General features: G+C 40.7%; 1 pseudogene; it reads right to left on the minus strand.

Moving 5' to 3' along the window:
- Nucleotides 1-5,232: 5,232 nt before the first annotated feature.
- LOC147926776 (uncharacterized) lies at nt 5,233-9,832 on the minus strand (annotated as a pseudogene).
- Nucleotides 9,833-16,450: the final 6,618 nt, after the last annotated feature.

Consider the following 16,450-nt stretch of genomic DNA (forward strand, 5'->3'; position numbering starts at 1 on the left):
TCCAAATCCAGTTCTGTAAAAAAAGAGAATGATTATGAAAGGCTTGGAAATACGTCCACTTAATTTTGTTACCATTGACAACAATTTGATATGTCGAAACTGTTTCCTCCTAAACCCTAACAATTCTGCTCCTTTTCCTTCTCTCTAACACAAAGCTTTGTTGATCTCTTTCTCCTTCTCACTAAAACGACCAAGATCTCTCTCTTACTCTTTGAGAAACCAACGTCGACAGTCCACCAAAAGAAAGGAGGCGACACTATGAAAAATCTAGGGCTTCTGATTTAACTAAAATAAACTAGAATTTAATTAAACCAAAAATTAATTAAATTTTTCTCTCTTGGTTTACTCAGTACATCACAAAATTTGAATCCCGGTCCACGGATGTTACTGAAAGAGCGAAGTAGCTGGTAATAAAAGAAACTTAAATGCTTCGGTCTAAAAAATATTTATTGAGCAATGAATTTGGGTAAAAATAACATAGAAAGAGAGTCACTTGCATTAAATAATACAATGTCAGATTTCCCCTTTCAAGAAAATTAGCAGGTAAATTTAAAAACCTTAATTTCTTATTTTGCTTTGAACAAAAAAAAGAAGGGCTATATAAAAAAACTTATTTTTTATTTGTGGTTGATGTTTTCCTAGATAAAATGTACGAAAATCAAAAATGTTTTACTCATATATATATATATATATATATATATATATATATATATATATACTTAATATGTAAAGATATAATCTAATTTAATGAAAAATGGTGTATTTGGTTTTGATATTTTTTAATATAAGATAATATAACTAAATCAGAAAAAAATATAATATATACTTATGAATTTGATGAAAAGAAGACATATGTCAAGTAGATAGAGAATGCCACTTCTCAACTCTTCAAAACATGAATTTGGGAAAACTTTAATTTATTATGCAAGATATAAAATATTTTTTAATATAAGATAGTATAACTAAATTAGAAAAAATATAATATATAATTATGTGAAGAAAAGAAAACATATATAAATTGGTAATGCCACTTATCAACTCTTCAAAACATGAATTTGAGAAAATCTTACTTATTATATAAAATATACAAATAAATTTAGCAACTAACCAATATGACACAAATGGTGAACCAAAAACAAAATCTAAGAAAAAACTCGTTAGCATCTCAAAATTGACGAGCTTCAAAATAAAAGCCGACCATTCTCTAAATCTGCTACAAAGTGAGAAAAAATTGGTCATGCATCACAAGACTCAAAATCACTATCAACACAACACAATGAGATTATCTTCTAGAATGAAAATCACTAAACTCAGTGTAATTTTTCATTTATCTAAAATTGCATGCTCTTTATCAAAACTGTTATGATTATTGGTTTTGATTCAATTTCAGTAATTCAGTTGGTTTGGCTGAGTTATGGATAATTGAAGCAGGCGGTTATCTCTGGTTTGGAATTGCTGAATAAACCGAAAAGAAGAAGAGAAAGTCAAAGACTCTAACTGCAATGGAGATGTTGTTGTTATAACAGAATCGATTCGTTTCTCATTCTTGTTTTTGCACTTTTTTATTTCATATCGTGAGAGAGAGAGACGAAGAGTGAATCCGCCATTGTTGTAAGCTCAGATTGAGCTAGATACTTCTCCTTTCTAGTGTATTTGCCGGATTGATTCGGCCCTAGACGTACACTTGATCACATCGGTCTCGTCGAACTGAGTTAACAATTCCCTTGTCTCGTGTTTGTGATTCTTTTCCTTGATTCGTTTCTTTCAAACTTATCGAGTGTTTCCGTGTGAGTTTCAGAGAGATTGATCAAGAGGTTTAGGTTAATCGGTGCTCGATTCGTAACAAATTGGTAGCAGAGCTTTGGATTTCACAGCAGAGCGATGACGATGACAACTAGAGTTGAGATAAAGGCGTTTAATGGACAAAGTGACTTCTCGCTTTGGAAGATCAGGATTATGGCGCAGCTTGGTGTGTTAGGGTTAAAGAACAGCATCCTAGATCTGTCGCTTACGAAGATCGTTACTCTAACGAAAAGTGAATCAAAGAAACCATCGGATGGAGATTCGGATGCAGATCAACCACGAACTAGCGAGGTTCTAGATCCAGTGAAGGTTGAGCAGTCGGAGCAAGCGAAGAACATCATCATTAATCACATCGGTGATAAGGTTCTCCGAAAGGTAATTTACTGTGTCACAGCTGCTGAGATGTGGTTTTTGCTGAACAAGCTGTATATGGAAACCTCTCTGCCTAATAGAATATATGTTCAGCTTAAGCTCTATTCGTTCAAGATGGATTCTCAGACTATTGATCAGAATGTTGATGATTTCTTGAAGATAGTTGATGAGCTTAGCAGTCTTGAAATTGAGGTTTCTGAGGAGGTTCAAGCAATCTTGATTCTTAACTCGTTACCTTTTAGTTACAGCCAGCATAAGCATACGCTCAAGTATGGAAATAATACGCTGTCAGTTCAGGACGTTGTCTCTTTTGCGAACTCACTAGAGAGAGAATTGGCTGACTCTCGAGAACAAGAAAGAGGATCTGCTACTGTGTTGTATACTACTGAGAGGGGACGGCCACAAGAAATAGCTCAACCAAAGGGGTCTAAAGGAAGAAGCAGGAGCAGGTCAAATTCAAAGTCAAGATTAACTTGCTGGTTCTGTAAGAAAGAAGGTCATCTAAAGAAGGACTGCTACGCCAGGAAAAGGAAGATAGAAAGCGAAGGTCAGAATGAAGCTGGAGTGATCACAGAGAAATTGGTCTTCTCAGAAGCATTGACAGTAAGCAATCAGTTAGTAAAGGATCTGTGGATAGTGGAATCTGGGTGTACGTCTCACATGACGGCAAGAAGGGACTGGTTTAGTAGCTTTGAGGAGAAAGAAGTCACAACTATTCTACTTGGTGACAATCGTTCAGTGGAGGCTACAAGACAAGGATCAATTCGAATTAACACTCATAGTGGTTCAATCAAAGTGTTGAACAATGTTAAGTACGTTTCACATTTGAGAAGGAATCTCATTTCCACAGGTACACTTGACAAGCTTGGGTATAGACATGAAGGTGGAGATGGGACAGTAAGATACTTCAATAGTGGAAGAACTGCTTTAACAGGGAAGTTGAATAATGGTCTGTATATACTTGATGGTGGTACAACGGTTGATTCGAGCTGTCTTGCGGAAACTAGCAAGGATAGCACAAGGTTGTGGCATAGTAGGCTCGGTCACATGAGTCTCAATAATATGAAGATACTGACTGGTAAAGGGCTTTTGTCGAAGAGTGAAATTAGAGATTTGGCATTCTGTGAGCATTGCGTAATGGGAAAGTCGAAGAAGCTGAGCTTTAATGTTGGAAAGCACGACACAGAAGATGCTTTGGGATATGTCCATGCAGATCTTTGGGGTTCACCAAATGTAACTCCATCACTCTCAGGGAAACAGTATTTTTTGTCTATAATTGATGATAAGACTAGGAAGGTTTGGCTAATGTTTCTAAAGTCAAAGGATGAGACATTCGATCAGTTTTGCATCTGGAAGGACTTTAGTTGAAAATAAAATTGGGAAGAAGATCAAGGTGCTCATAACTATGATGGCTTAGAGTTCTGTAACTCTAAGTTTGATGAGTATTGTAAGAAGTATGGGATTGAACGTCACAGAACCTGTACATACACTCCTCAGCAGAATGGAGTAGCTGAGAGGATAAATAGGACACTTATGAAGAAGGTAAGGTGGTTACTCAATGAGTCTGGTCTAGAAGAATCATTTTGGGCAGAAGCTGCAGCAACAACAGCCTATCTAGTAAATCGTTCTCCTGCATCAGCGATTGATCACCAACGTTCCTGGGGAGTTGTGGCTAAACAGGAAGCCAAGATATAAACATCTAAGAAGGTTCGGTTCTGTGGCCTATGTTCATCAGGATCAAGGGAAGCTTAAACCGAGAGCTTTGAAAGGAATTTTTCTGGGTTACCCACAGGGAACCAAAGGTTATAAAGTTTGGCTTCTCGAAGAAAAGAAATGTGTTATCAGTCGAAACATGGTGTTTTATGAAGAAAAAGTGTACAAAGATCTCAGTTCACCAAGTCGGGTAAAGGAGTCTGAAGAGGTTGAAAACATCGATCATAACCTTACTCAAGTTGTTAAGGTAGATGGAAAGAACGGAGAGAGTTCTAATGAAGGTGGAGTTACTCAAGTTGAGTTGAGTGATTCTGATTCAGAATCCGAATACTTTGAGCCAGAAGAGGTGTCACCCGCAACAGGAAGCACTTTGAGAAATTATCAATTGGCCAGAGACAGAGTTAGGAGAGAGATTAAACCTCCTACTATGCTTTCTGATTATTCTCAGTTTGCGGTTGCTCTCATGGCAGCTGAAGATGTTGAGTGTGAAGAACCGCAGTGTTACTAAGAAGCTAGAGACAGTCAAGATTGGGAAAGGTGGAACTCGGGAATGAATTATGAGATGGATTCTCTGATGAAGAATCATACATGGGATTATGTTGATCGTCCCAAGGATCAGAAGGTTATCAGTTGCAGATGGATTTACAAGAAGAAACCTGGGATTCCAGGAGTAGAACTGATAGACTCCTAAAGAGGAATCTGCTCCCAAGAACACATTTGCAAGGTTTGAAAGATGATTCGGACAGATTGATGATGATCGAAGGGACGAAGATACAATGGATCGATCAATGGAAGGTGAAGGGGTTGTTTATGCAGCGGATCGAAGATGAGTGAATGATGAATGATGCAGCGGATGAAAAGGGGGAATGAAGTGAACTTCCAAGAGAGATGAAAATCACTTAGACTTCAGGCTCAAGTTCAATTTATATATGACTCACTTAGAAGAAAACAAGTTGAGAAGATATTACACACTTATCAGATCAAACAAGTAGAAGAAAGGTTTTTGATTAAAATGTTTGATGAGAAACAAAGAAGAGATACATGGTCTTTATATAGGAGAAGGGGGGGACGAGATAAAGAAGAGAAAACCCTAGACAACCTTGCAAGTTCAAGTTCAAGCTCATGCAAGATGTCTAGGAAATGACAAAACATTAAATGCAAAGTTTGAAATGAGAAAGAGATAGAAAATGGGCCAAAGCTTTGTGATGGGTTTTGGACCACGACTTGGGCTGGCAAAGGGGGTCTAAAAATGTTACTTAGGCCTCATTAAAAATCTTGTCAAGAAAACCCAATGGGACAAAACTTGACCAAGGGAAAAAGAGTACCAAAGTAACACTTTACGCTTTACCGAGCACCTTGAGCTGTGAGCACGGTGAAAGTGGTTTGTGTCACGTCTTCTAGCTTTTTTTTCCAGCTCCTTGAGTATTCAGTTGATGGCTTGGTTGAACCTCTTGGACCGTGACCTTGTTATAGGACCCGCCGGGACGGTTAATTCTTCCTCCGCTGCTTCCGCTGGTACAAGCTGTTCCTCCGGTGCTTCCTCTGGTTCAAGCTGGTCCTCCGATGCTTCCTCAGGTCCGTGTGGTTCGGTTGAGCCGTCCATGATCTCATCATCCTCTCCCACTTGAAAAGGATTTGACCTCAAATCCGAATTATCTGTACAATAAAGAAGAAGAACAGAAACGTTGAAGCTGCCACTAACTTTGTACTTACCTTGGAGGTCGAGTTGGTAGGCATTGTTATTGATTCTTTTGAGCACGGTGAATGGTCCATCAATCCTCGGCATTAGCTTGGATGCTCGCTCCTCCGGGAAATGTTCCTTCCAAAGATGAACCCACACTTGATCACCCTCATTGAAGATAACCTTTCTACGCCCTTTGTTCGCATATTTTTCATACAGCTTCGTCCGGGCCTCCAGATTCTCCTTAGCCTTTTTGCGAACCTGTTTAACTAAATCGGCCTTTTTCTTGCCATCAAGACTTGTTCTCACACTTAAAGGTAAAGGCATTAGATCCAAAGGAGAAGTGGGGTTGAACCCATAAACAATTTCAAATGGAGAAAACTTAGTCGTTGAATGCATAGAATGATTATAAGCAAATTCTACATGCGGCAAGCAATCCTCCCAAGTCTTAAGGTTCTTTTTGATAAGCACACGCAACAAAGTAGACAAAGTTCGATTCACAACTTCAGTTTGCCCCTCAGTTTGCGGATGACATGTAGTAGAGAAAAGCAATCTAGTTCCTAGCTTGGACCACAAAGTTTTCCAAAATTAACTAAGGAACATAGTATCACAGTCAGAAAATACTGTCTTAGGTATGCCATGCAAACGAACAACTTCCCTAAAGAAGAAGCTAGCAACATGAGATGCATCAACAGTTTTATGGCAAGGAATAAAATGCGCAATTTTAGAAAAGCGATCAACCACCACAAAAATAGAATCCTTACCAGCCCTAGTCCTAGGCAATCCAACCACAAAATCCATAGATATATCAGTCCAAGGATGCAAAGGAATAGGTAAAGGGGTATACAAACCGTGGGATTGAACCTTAGCCTTAGCTTGTTTACAAGTCGCACACCATTCACATAAGCGTTCAACATCTCTTTTCATGTGCGGCCAGTGGAAATGTTCTTGCATCACCTTATAAGTCTTAGCAACTCCAAAGTGACCCATTAGACCACCTCCATGTGCTTCCCTTAGAAACAATTCTCGCAAAGAAGAATGATGCACACAAAGTCTATTTTCAAAGAACAAGTAACCCTCATGCCGATAATACTTCCCAAAAGCAAACTTCTCACAAGATCGAAATATTTTGCTAAAATCCGAATCATTAGCATACAAATATTTTATCTGTTCAAAACCTAGCAATATTGCATCCAAAGAAGTAAGCAAAACATACATGCGAGATAATGCGTCGGCAACGACATTATCCTTACCTTTTTTGTACATGATAACATATGGAAATGTTTCAATGAATTCGACCCACCGCGCATGACGTTTGTTGAGCTTTTGTTGACCCTGTGAGGTGCTTAAGAGACTTGTGGTCAGTATGAATGACAAACTCCTTCGGCCAGAGATAGTGTTGCCACGTTTGTAGGGCTCGGACAAAGGCGTAAAGCTCTTTGTCGTAGGTCAGATAATTGAGTGTAGCTCCTCCAAGTTTCTCACTGAAGAAAGCTATGGGCTTATGATCCTGCATCAAAACAGCTCCAATACCTATCCCTGAAACATCACACTCAATCTCAAAAGTTTTCATAAAATTGGAAGAATTAAAACAGGGGAATTAGTGAGCTTCTCTTTCAAAGCCTGGAAGGCATTTTCTTGTGCAGCTTCCCATTTGAAACCAACATCCTTTTTAATTAATTCCGTGAGTGGGGCGGCAATAGTGCTGAAGTCCTTGACAAACCGTCGGTAGAACCCTGCTAGGCCATGAAAACTCCTCACCTCGCTCACATTTTGTAGGATTCGGCCAATCTCTGATTGCCTTGACTTTCTCCTCATCAACCTTGATTCCATCCGCACTTACAACAAAGCCTAGGAAAACAAGATTATCTGTGCAAAAGGTGCACTTCTTAAAATTCGCATATAGCTTTTCCTTGCGAAGCAAATCCAAAACAAGTCTAAGATGCATGACATGGTCTTCTAAGTTCTTGCTATAAACCAAAATTTCATCAAAATAGACCACAACAAATACACCAATATGCTTCCTAAGGACATGATTCATCAATCTCATGAAAGTGCTAGGTGCATTAGTTAAACCAAACGGCATGACTAACCATTCATATAACCCTTGTTTGCTTTTAAAAGCTGTTTTCCACTCATCATCTTCTTTCATGCAAATTTGATGATATCCACTTTTAAGATCAATTTTCCAAAATATGCTAGAACCATGCAATTCATCAAGCATATCATCTAGTCTAGGGATAGGATGGTGATACTTAACCGTTATGTTGTTGATGGCTCGACAGTCCACACACATACGCCAACTTCCATCTTTCTTTGGTACTAGCAATACTGGAACGGCACATGGACTCATGCTTTCTCGAATATGTCCTTTGTCCATCAGCTCGTTCACTTGTCTTTCAAGCTCCTTTGTTTCGGTTGGGTTGGTGCGATAAGCTTGTCGGTTTGGTAAAGCGGCTCCCGGCAAAAAGCCGATTTGATGCTCGATCCCTCGAATTGGTGGCAGACCAATGGGATTATCTTCCGGAAACACATCTTTATATTCTTGCAAAACCAACTCAACTTTACTCGGTAGCACCGGTTCAGGGTTAGTGGAACAAGCAAGAGTTTCTTTGTAAACGAAAAGTAAACTATTGTGACTTACCTTGCTCTTACCCTTCGTGTCGATTTGTTCGGTTTGTTTGGCGGTTCGCTGTCTCATGCTCAGCTGATCTAGGTAGACCTCATGCGGCGTCATTGGAATGAGAGTCGTCTTGCGGCCATTGTGTTCAAAGGTGTGTCGGTTGGTGAAGCCATCATGGTGTACTTGTCGGTCTGATTGCCATGGACGTCCAAGAAGAATGTGGCTAGCGTCCATCGGAAGTATTTCACACATGATCTCGTCCTGATACTTACCAATTGATAGCGGCACCTTGACTTGCTCCTTGACGGAAATCTCACCTTTTTCGTTGAGCCATTGAAGCGCATAGGATTTTGGATGTTTGAGCACTTCTAAGCCAAGCTTTTCCACCATAGTCCTGCTTGCAACATTAGTACAACTACCACCATCGATAATTAAACTACATACCTTGTCTTTGACTAAGCATCGCCTGTGGAACAAGTTTTCTCTTTGCGCTTGCTCCTCTGATTTGGTTAGAACACTCAACGATCTCCTAGCAACAAGCAGCTCTCCTTTAGCTGGGGCTTCCAAACCCTCTTCCACAGAGTCGTTTTCTGAACGATCTTCTTCAGATTCAACCTCACCATTTTCTTTAAGAACCATGATCCTTTTGTTGACATATTCGCTTGCGTAATGCAGACACTTAAAGCAACGAATATCCCTTGTCCTCGTGATCACCTCCTTACCCTTACCTTTTGGGTCTGATTCTATCGGTTTCGGCTTGACGAATGGCTTGTAGTCCTTCTGGTAGCCGGGTGATAACTTGACTTACCTGAGCTGTAGCTGGTCTTAGTGGTGTTGTAGCTAGATCGAGAGTTCTTCCTTTTGATTTGCTGTTCGAACAAGACTGCCTTGTGAAGCATCTCCTCGATTTCCACATAGTGTTGGGTATCTAGACGGTCTTGGATTTCGCGGTTAAGACCTCCCATGAATTGCGACATCATAGCTTCTCCATCCTCATGAATATCGGCTCTAAGCTTCAAGGTTTCCATTTCCTTTAAGTACTCTTCAACTGACCTGCTTCCTTGAACCAAATTCCTCAAACGCTGATGAAGATCACGATGATAGTAACTCGGCACAAACCTCCTACGCATGACGGTCTTCAGTTGATTCCATGTCTCGATTGGTATGTCTGCGGTACGTCTTCGGCTGGTAACAAGCTGATCCCACCAACTTAAGGCATAATCGTAGAACTTGGTTGTGGCGACTTTGACCTTGTTGACCTTGGTGACCTCTTGACAAACAAACACTAACTCCACTTTCTGCTCCCACTCCAAGTAAGTATTCGGGTTGCTGGTTCCATGAAAGGCGGGAATCTTGAATTTTAAACCTCCCATCGGATCTCTAGGGACTGGACGTTCACGTCGACGCCTTTATTGACCACTGTGTGAAGAACTGTGACTGTAATATTCCCTGGTCTCGTCGTCTGGTCGTGGTTCCTCCTGGTTCTGCCTTTGACGCTGATTTGCTTCCGGGTTGGGTTGATTCAAGTGTAGAGCACCAAGTTTTGCATCAAGCATGGTTGTCATAGCTGTGGTGACTGACTTAAGGATCTTCCTTTCAAGACTGGATGTAGATGACTCTTCCTCTTCCGACGTCACCATGGTACCTGAAAAGAAAAACAAAAATCCACCAGTAAATAGTTCTAAAAACACGTAAATGAAAATAGATCTGGGAAAATTATGAAAACGAATCCAAAAATCCTCAAATCAATTATCAAAAATACTAGACCCGTTCCTGGTTCTAAAATAGTTGAGTTTATAATTTTTGAACGAGTAAAACATTTTATAAAACTCTCGCAAAATGAAACGACAGATCTGAAAATAAGAGAAAATGACGATTGGGATTCAAAACCTGATTGCAGAGCGGTTGCTCTAATACCACATGATAGACCCCTAAAGAGGAATCTCCTCCCAAGAACACACTCGCAAGGTTTGAAAGATGATTCGGACGGATTGATGATGATCGAAGGGATGAAGATACAATGGATCGATCAATGGAAGGTGAAGGGGTGGTTTATGCAGTGGATCGAAGATGAGTGAATAATGAATGATGCAGCGGATGAAAAGGGGGAATGAAGTGAACTTCCAAGAGAGATGAAAATCTCTTAGACTTCAGGCTCGAGTTCAGCTTAGATATGACTCACTAAGAAGAAAACAAGTTGAGAAGATATTACACACTTCTCAGATCAAACAAGTAGAAGAAAGGTTTTTGATTAAAATGTTTGATGAGAAACAAAGAAGAGATACATGGTCTTTATATAGGAGAAGGGGGGGGACGAGATAAAGAGGAGAAAACCCTAGACAACCTTGCAAGTTCAAGTTCAAGCTCATGCAAGATGTCTAGGAAATGACAAAACATTAAATGCAAAGTTTGAAATGAGAAAGAGATAGAAAATGGGCCAAAGCTTTGTGATGGGCTTTGGACCACGACTTGGGCTGGAAAAGGGGATCTAAAAATGTTACTTAGGCCTCATTAAAAACTTTGTCGAGAAAACCCAATGGGACAAAACTTGACCAAGGGAAAAAGAGCACCAAAGTAACACTTTACGCTTTACCAAGCACCTTGAGCTGTGAGCACGGTGAAAGTGGTTTGTGTCACTTCTTCTAGCTTTTTGTCCAGCTCCTTGAGTATTCCGTTGATGGCTTGGTTGAACTTCTTGGACCGTGACCTTGTTATAGGAGCCGCCGGGACGGTTAATGCTTCCTCCGCTGCTTCCGCTGGTACAAGCTGTTCCTCCGGTGCTTCCTCTGGTTCAAGCTGGTCCTCCGATGCTTCCTCAGGTCCGTGTGGTTTGGTTGAGCCGTCCATGATCTCATCATCCTCTCCCACTTGAAAAGCATTTGACCTCAAATCCGAATTATCTGCACAATAAGGAAGAAGATCAGAAACGTTGAAGCTGCCACTAACTTTGTACTTACCTTGGAGGTCGAGTTGGTAGGCATTGTTATTGATTCTTTTGAGCACGGTGAATGGTCCATCAATCCTCGTCATTAGCTTGGATGTTCGCTCCTCCGGGAAACGTTCCTTCCGAAGATGAACCCACACTTGATCACCCTCATTGAAAATAACCTTTCTACGCCCTTTGTTCGTATATTTTTCATACAGCTTCGTCCAGGCCTCCAGATTCTCCTTAGCGTTTTTGTGAACCTGTTTAACAAAATCGGCCTTTTTTTTACCATCAAGACTTGTTCTCACACTCAAAGGTAAAAGCATTAGATCCAAAGGCTTAGCTTTTAAAAAGTTTTTAAATATTATAATAGAACCAGTATAAATAAGATTAATATGCTTCCAACAACGAATGAGCAGGAAAGCTTGATCTATCAGGCGTCCAAGTTTAAAAGTTTTATTCGGTTTGATCTGGTTTTTTATTTGATCAAATTAAAACTTTGAAAAGTTCCAAAAAAGTTATAATATTTAAATATTTTAAAAGTTTAAATATTATAAATATTAAAACTTTTAAAAGTTCTTAGCTTTTAAAAAGTTTTTAAATATTATAATTTTAAAAATTTAAAAGTTTAAAATATTGTAAATATTGAAACTTTTTAAAAGGTTCAAATTTTATTTTTCGAAACCTTTTAAAAGTTTAAAATATTATAAATATTGATGTAAAACATAAATTGTATTATTTATCTACGTTTGTGCTTTTTATTTCTTATGAGCTGTAAAACATATTTTTGTGTATGATTTTATAGATGAGTTAATATTCTTTCATTAATTTTTTATTTTTGGGTCTAAGGAAGAAGAATTGACATCGCAAGACCTTGATTCGATGTTTGAGTCAAGTTTTGGGTTTTAAAGAAGAAAGATGGATGACAAACACATATTTTATTAGCTATACATAGGCATGACCAGGGTTACGGTTGTCATGGTTACGGTTTATTAACATTGGTTATGGTTAGAAATTTTGTTTAACCTTAACCATAACCATTTAATAAATAGTTAAATGGTTATGTTTAAAAAAGATGGTTTCGGTTCAAGATGTTACAGTTATATACGGTTACGGTTATTTGATAATATGATATGGTTGATATTATTTGATGATATAATATAACTGATATTATTTATTTATAATTAATATGTTCTTATAGTGTACTCATATTTCTATATATCATATGATTTATATTAAATAAATAATTATTAGTAATTTTATTATGTTTTTAAAATATTATAAACTAAGTAAGGGTTTTGGTTTGAGAACTTTATAAATGTGTGGATCTAAAACCAAATAAGTATATGGATGAAATTATCAATAATTGCGTGCATGTGTTGACTATGCTGGTCTTCTTGAATTTCATAGAGAAAAGAAATGATTTTGTTCTTCGAGTTTGATGGTTTAACAAGTTGTGTGGTAGTCTAAAAAAAAGGTTTTTCAGTGGAAGAATGTGAAAAAGTTGACGAGGAAGAAGAAGAAAAAGAGTATAACGAAGAACCAGAAGGTAAAAGTAACGACGAAAATTAGCATAAAATTTGACAATGAAAATGACAAGAAAGAATTGAAGAATAAGAAAACATTGAATATAAAACATGAAAACATATGTGATAGCGATCAATTAAATATGAAAACAAGTTAAATTCATGATTATAAAATTGTTTCGTTTTTCTGGTTGTAACATCCGTGAACCGGAATCCCGGTTTGGGATGTGCATCGATCGATGCAGTAGGAGCATCGGTCGATGCTGACTCAATTCTCTGCGTTTTGACTTAAGTCAAACGCTGCATTTTGGGCAAAAAGAGAAAAGAAAACCCTTAGAGTCGTTCCTTTTGTCTCATTAGACGTGTGTGGCCGTTTTTGAGATAAAAGAGAAGGGAGAAATAGTTCTTGAAAGTTCTTGGTGATTTCTGGAGATTTGAGGCGTTTCTTGGTAAGATCTGTAGCTAGGATCGTTGTAGGAGCTTCCTAGGAGCGTGTTCTTGATTGTTTGAGCTTCAGATTCTTCTATGGCAAAGGTAAGTGCATGACCATGGCTTATCTAAGCTAGAGAACTCTTAAATCTGCTTGTTTTGTGTTGTTAGACGTGTTAGATTGTTGTTATGGATGTTAGGAAGCTTTCTTGTGGCTTGGGATCGAGTTTTGTGTTTACAGGAACGAAGATCCGGCGAGAAGCTTCGGGGAAAACACGATGCTCGGCATTGCATTGATCGATGCATAGCTTGCGTCGGTCGATGCAAGTGCGAGGACGGTGCGTAAAACTCTAGGGTTTTCATGTGATGTCGAGCATGCGTCGGTCGATGCAGATTGGGTATCGGTCGATGCAATTTACACTTGCATCGGTCGATGCAGCTTCTGTGTCGGTCGATGCAATCCCTTGGTGTGTCGATCGATGCATGTTTGCATCGGTCGATGCACTGTCCTGGTTTGTCGATCGTTGTTTATTGCTTGTTGTTTGATGGTTAAAGATACTCTATTGCTTGTGTGTATAGCCCAGTAGATGGGAGGATTGCCTTACTGAGTGTTTATAAAATACTCATGCATTGCAATAGGTGTTTGTGGTGCAGGTAAAGGCAAAGTGTGATCGTGGAATCAAGGCAATGAAGAGGAGGATGTTCTAGTGGTTCGCTTGGTTGTCTAGCTTCTGTTAGGTTGCTAGAGTTGAGTCCTAGAATGTTGCTTAGGATTGATTGTTCAATGGTTTATGTTGTTTGGATTATTAGTTTATGATTGGAATTTATACTGGATATTATGTTATTGGTTATTATTGGATTATTATTTGGATATTGATTGGTATTGGTTATTCCGCTGTTGAATGAGTTTGTGGTTAGGTGGCTAGTGGGTATGAGACCACTAGTTGTAGTTTATTTTATTATATTATATTTATTATTTATTATTTTTTTTTTAAAAAGGTCGTTCGTTTCATTTTGGTATCAGAGCCCTTACGGTTCTAGGTTTGGGTTCACTAGGTTTCTGTTGTAGATGTTTCGGATTGCATGTCTTGATTGATTATGTGAGTTAGTCAATTGTGTGTGGAATGGAGTCCTAGAACATCCTCTTCGAGCCGAGTGTGTGATTCCACGGTGAGTTTATATTCTGTGTGATATAGAAATTGTTTGCTTAGCCTTCTGTTCATGGTAGTGCAGATGGTTAGAGAGGATGCTGTGGCTGGTCGAGGTCGTGGACGCGGACGTGGTCGTGGACGCAGACGTGGTCGTGGTAGGGGCAGAGTCCCAGTGGTTAGTGAGACCGAGGACTAGAGTGTGACAGCTGAGGGTGTTGGCGAGTCGCAGGGTGTGCCGGGGGATTCCGTGAGTGTGGCAGGAGGGAGCGGTGTTGATGCTCCAGTGGCCTGTGATGCTAGGGTTCCGGGTGTGGGAGTCCCAGCGGTTGGAGTCCCGGATACTGACTTTGCGGCTATGCTAGCACAGGTATTAGAGCGGTTACCACCAGTGGTACCGGCTCGGGCTCAGGTAGTGCCACCAGTGGTGGCGGAGGAGCGGCAGCCAGTGGTTGCGGATGTGGGAGAGCATGGACGTTATTTGGCTATGCTCAAGGAGATGAAGGGTCTGTTCACTGAGAGGTTTTTGGGTGGTACAGATCCTACTGCTGCGAATGCTTGGAGGACAAGTGTGGAACGTAACTTCCATACTCTGAGGTGTCCTGTGGAGTTTTGGGTGGACATAGGGGTCTACTTTTTGGGTGGTGATGCTGAGTTGTGGTGGAGGTCAGTGGTTGCTAGGAGGATGCAGAGGGAGATGACTTGGGCTGACTTCGTCTTGGAGTTCAACCGCAAGTATTTTCCTAGAGAGGCATTGGACCGGTTGGAGGTGCAGTTCCTTCAGATATCTCAGGGGATGCGGTCAGTGCGGGAGCTGAACTTGGAGTTCAGTCGACTTCTATGTTATGGGGGTCGGGCTATGGAGTCTGAGGAGGCTCAGATCAGGAGGTTTTTGAGGGCTCTATGGGATGACTTGAGAGTTCACTGTAGAGGGAGGAGTTATGCTACGCGTGCAGAGCTGGTTGAGACTGCAGCAGAGATTGAGGAGGATATCCGGGCACAGTCAGTGGCGGTAACTCCAGCAGTTCAGCCTAGTAAGGCTCAGCAGCAGGGTGGTTCTAGCAGGGGCGGTAGGCATGAGTGGGAGGCTACGCAGAAGCCGAGTGGTGCGGGTTGCTTCGGTTGTGGGAGCAAGGATCACAGGGTTGCTAGTTGTCCAAAGAGGAGTGTTCCGATGACAGGACCTCGGGTATGTTATCATTGTAGGGAGACAGGGCACATCAGGCCTTTTTGTCCCAAGTTGCAGCCGGCAGCAGTGGCAGCATTGCAGCAGGTGCAGGCTGGAGGTCAGCAGGTGGCACGGATTGAGCAGACGCCACTTGCTTACACGACAGTAGAGACTGGTGGAACCAGTGCCGGGGCGATCACAGGTATAATTTCTGGTACTTAATCTTTGTGAATTTAGTAGGGTCTGATTTTATGTTTCCTGTGATAAGTGTTAGGTTCTCAACACATGACGTTTGTGTAGGGACCTTGTTGGTGGGCGGGTTTAAGTCCCATGTTATGTTTGATTCTGGAGCTTCGCATAGCTTCATTACTCCAGAGTGTGCAGAGTGTGCGGGGATCAGCGGGGATCCTGGAGAGCGCGCAGGAGTTGTCAGAGTTGCGGGAGGCGAGTTCCTGAGAGTGATTGGTCGAGCTAGAGGAATCGATATTCAGATCGCAGGAGAGTCGTGGCCAGCGGATTTGCTTATCAGTCCAGTGGAGCTGTATGATGTTATTCTCGGGATGGATTGGTTGCATCGGCATAGGGTGCATTTGGATTGCCATCGGGGTAGAGTGGAGTTTGAGTGTTTAGGAGGGAAATTGGTGTTTCAGGGTATTAAGACCGACTTCGGGGAGTCTCGTGATCTCAGACATTCAGGCTGGGAAGATGATCGAGAAGGACCGTGAGGCTTATTTGGTTACTATATTTATGCTAGAGTCAGTGGGGAAGTCTACGGTTAGCGGTATTCCGGTAGTGGAGGAGTTTGAGGATGTGTTCAGTCTTTGTAGGGATTACCACCATCTCGGTCGGATCCTTTTACCATTGAACTGGAACCGGGGACGACACCGTTATCCAAGGCTCCTTACAGGATGGCTCCAGCAGAGATGGCAGAGCTGAAGAAGCAGCTAGAGGATTTATTGGGTAAGGGATTCATCCGTCCTAGTGTATCACCGTGGGGAGCGCCGGTGTTGTTTGTGAAGAAGAAGGATGGGAGTTTCCGGTTGTGTATTGATTATCGGGGT

Source organism: Camelina sativa, chromosome 15, assembly GCF_030686135.1.
Source record: "Camelina sativa cultivar CO46 ecotype springtype chromosome 15, ASM3068613v1".
Lineage (NCBI taxonomy): Eukaryota > Viridiplantae > Streptophyta > Magnoliopsida > Brassicales > Brassicaceae > Camelina > Camelina sativa.